This window comes from Giraffa tippelskirchi, chromosome 3 (assembly GCF_054371585.1).
Source record: "Giraffa tippelskirchi isolate mGirTip1 chromosome 3, T2T-mGirTip1v1.2.pri, whole genome shotgun sequence".
Taxonomy (NCBI): domain Eukaryota; kingdom Metazoa; phylum Chordata; class Mammalia; order Artiodactyla; family Giraffidae; genus Giraffa; species Giraffa tippelskirchi.
In genome coordinates this window covers 142,331,863-142,336,045 of record NC_137277.1, presented here as the reverse complement: position 1 = coordinate 142,336,045, position 4,183 = coordinate 142,331,863, and positions in this window count along the sequence as shown.

The following is a 4,183-nucleotide window of genomic DNA, read 5'->3' as shown; positions in this document are numbered from 1 at the left end:
GGTTTGATCCCTGGGTTGGGAACATCCCCTGGAGGAGGGCACAGAAACCCACACCAGTATTCTTGCCTGGAGAAACCCACAGACAGAGGAGACTGGCAGGCTGAAGTCCATGGGGTTGCAAAGAGTCAGATATAACTGAAGTGACTTAGCACACACACACATATAGATCCATGGACAGGGAAGCCTGGCATGTTACATTCCAGGGGTTGTAAAGAGTCCCACGTGACTTAGCAATTAAACAACATAGACTGATGGGGGCTTCCCTGGTGGCTCAGCCATAAAGAATCCACCTGCCAATATAGAAGATGTGGGTTTGATATGTGGGTTGGGAAGATACCCTGGAGAAGGAAATGGTAACCCACTCCAGTATTCTTGCTTGTAAAATCCCATGGACAGAGGAGCCTACAGTCCATGGGGTCCATGACCCTATGGAGTTGGACCCAATTTAGTGGCTAAACCACCACCACATAGATAGCATGGTAGTTAGGAGGATGGAAACTGAAGATATAACCTTAAATTTTCTGTGTAAGTATCACATCACTTAGGAATAGTGACAATTGTGTTTTTTCCTTTCCAATCATCATCTATTTGCTGTTGTTGCTGTTCTCATATTATTGTACTGATTATGATCCCTAATATAATGTTAAATGAGATAGGTGATATTGCTTTGTTTTCTTTCTTCTCTCAGTGGGAACTGATGTTTTGTTTCAGGGTTTTGTTTTTTGTTAATATAGAATAAATACTAGACAAAAAACCCTATTGCATTATTTGTAAATGCATTTGAAAAATAAATGCCATAATTCAATAAACTAAGCATGTGAAGAGCTTCTCCCATTTGATGTTATGTATATTTGTAAGATATATTTATCATCTATGGAAGCTGTTAAAATCAGTTATGAAAATAATGTGAGCATAGAAACAGTTATTCATATCACTCTGTCATTAAATGTTAAATTTTCAAAAATAATTAAGCAGAGAGTCAATAGCATTGCATCAGTGAAAATTCTCAAAGATAAAATTCTACTGAGAGCAAAGTTCTTTTATATTGTAAAGAAACTTAAAAAACACAAAATTATTTGAAAATATTGTTATTTATTCTTAATTATCTTTAAATGTTTATTTTTTGCTTTTATCTCCTGAATAAAATATGTTAATGCATGGATATATTCAGTTCAGTTGCTCAGTCGTGTCTGACTCTTGTGACCTGATGAACTGTAGCATGCCAGGCTTCCAAGTCCATCACCAACTCCTGGAGCTTACTCAAACTCATGTCTTTCGTGGCAGTGATGCCATCCAACCATCTCATCCTCTGTTGTCCCCTTCTCCTCCCGGCTTCAATCTTCCCAGCATCAGGGTCTTTTCCAATCAGTCGGTTCTTCCCATCAGGTGGCCAAAATATTGGAGTTTCAGCTTCAGCATAAGTCCTTCCAATGAATATTGAAGACTGCTTTCCTTTAGACTGGTTGGATCTCCTTGCAGTCCAAGGGACTCTCAAGAGTCTTCTCCAACACCACAGTTCAAAAGCATCAATTCTTCGGCACTCAGCTTTCTTTATAGCCCAACTCACATCCATACATGACTACTGGAAAAACCATAGCTTTGACTAGATGGACCTGTGTTGGCAAAGTAATGTCTCTGCTTTTTAATATGCTGTCTAGGTTCATAGCTTTTCTTCCTAGGAGCAAGTGTCTTTTAATTTCATGGTTGCAGTCATCATCTGCAGTGATTTTGGAGCCCCCCAAAATAGTCCACCACTGTTTCCATTGTTTCCTTATCTATTTGCCATTAAGTGATGGGACTGGATGCCGTGATCTTAGTTTTTTGAATGTTGAGTTTTAAGCCAACTTTTTCACTCTCCTCTTTCACTTTGATTAAGAAGCTCCTTAGTTCTTCTTCACTTTCTGCCATAAGGGTGGTGTCATCCGCTTGTCTGAGGCTATTGATATTTCTCCTGGCAATCTTGATTCCAGCTTGTGCTTCATTCAGCCCTGCATTTTGCATTATGTACTCTGCATATAAGTTAAATAAGCAGGGTGACAATATACAGGGTGACAATATACAGGGTGACATACTCCTTTCCCAATTTGGAACCAGTCTGTTGTTCTATGTCCAGTTCTAACTGTTGCTTCTTGACCTGCATACAGATATCTCAAGAGGAAGGTCAGGTGGTCTGGTATTCTCATCTCTTGAGGAATTTTCCACAGTTTGTTGTGATCCACACAATCAAAGAGTTTGCCGTAGCTGATAAAGCAGAAGTAGATGTTTTTCTGGAACTCTCTTGCTTTTTTGATAACCCAATGGATGTTGGCAATTTGATTTCTGGTTCCTCTGCCTTTTCTAAATCTAGCTTGAACATCTGGAAGTTCACAGTTCATGTACTGTTGAAGCCTGGCTTGCAGAATTTTGAGCATTACTTTGCTAGTGTGTGAGATGAGTGCAATTGTGCAGTAATTTGAACATTCTTTGACACTGCCTTTCTTTGGGACTGGAATGAAAACTGACCTTTTCCAGTTCTTTGGCCACTGCTGAGTTTTCAAAATTTGCTGGCATATTGAGTGTAGCACTTTCACAGCATCATCTTTAGGATTTGAAATAGCTCAACTGGAATTCCATCACCTCCACTAGCTTTGTTTGTAGTGATTCTTCCTAAGGCCCACTTGACTTCACATTCCAGAATGTCTGGCTCTAGGTGAGTGATCACACCATCATGTTTATCTGGGTCATGAAGATCTTTTTTGTATAGTTTTTCTGTGTATTCTTGCCACCTTTTCTTAATATCTTCTGCTTCTGTTAGGTCCATATCATTTCTATCCTTTATTGAGCCCATCTTTGCATGAAATTTTCCCTTGGTGCCTGTCTTTTTCTTGAAGAGATCTCTGTTGCTGCTGCTGCTAAGTCGCTTCAGTCGTGTCCGACTCTGTGCGACCCCATAGATGGCAGCCTACCAGGCTCCTCCATCACTGGGATTCTCCAGGCAAGAACACTGGAGTGGGTTGCCATTTCCTTCTCCAATGCTTGAAAGTGAAAAGTGAAAGTTAAGTTGCTCAGTCGTGTCTGACTCTTCACGACCCCATGAACTACAGCCCACCAGGCTCCTCCGTCCATGGGATTTTCCAGGCAAGAGTACTGGAGTGGGGTGCCATTGCCTTCTCCGAAGAGATCTCTAGTCTTTCCCATTCTATTGTTTTCCTCTATTTCTTTGGGTATGTTACCAATAAATAAATATAAATATATAAATATGTGGTAATATTGGTAAGAACAAACTTCTGATAGTCATGGTCAAAATATTTGGCAATTTTTATACCATAGTATTCTTTACAGTCTTAGTGTATCTGATTGAACTTTAAACACTACCATTAGACTTGAGCTCTCAAAATTTTGATAGGTTTTTTAGTGAATATTACCATGTGGTTAAGAACTTTTCTCTTCAGGGGAGGATATACATGAAAGCCAGAGTTGTTTTAAGGAATGAGCAGATAGATAGGAGGCATGTGTCAAAGTCAAACGTACAGATCAAAACAGAAACCAGTTTTTAAACTTGGTGTCTAGATTGAAAGAAAGGATCAAAAGAATGATCCAGAAATATTTATCTTGATAGTTTGGAGAAAATAGTTAAAAGTTGGTGGTTAAACCCTTTGTAAGAAAAGAAAAACAATTCCTTAGGCACAGAGATGCAGGAAGTTGTCGACATATACAGTGTCTCTATAGACAGTTCACCTCTGAGGTAGGCTGAGGGAGATACTCCCAAATAACCATTCTTCTGCTAAATTTTTGCTAAATCTTTGAGACAGCCAAACAAAGATGCTAAGTAGACAGGTGGATATGTGAGTTGGGAGTTTAGACAAGATTCAGAGTAGGGGATATTTATTAATTGGTTATGGTATTTTAGAAGGTAATAAAACTTTAAGAAAGGAGTAGATGAGGTTACCTAGGGAAAGAGTATATTATGAGAAAATAGTCATAGATGCAATCTGGGATTTAGAATTCAGGTAGCAGACAAAGATATCATGATGGGGACTGAGGTGAAATAGCTAGAGAAGAGAGAAAATAAGAGTCAAGGGACATGGATGCTGATAAAAAAAATAGCCATTCTATATTCTTCATAAATAGCTCATAAAATTAAGGTTAATGGATGCTACATAATAAATAACTTATAACAAAGTTCATTTTTTCTCCCTAAAAG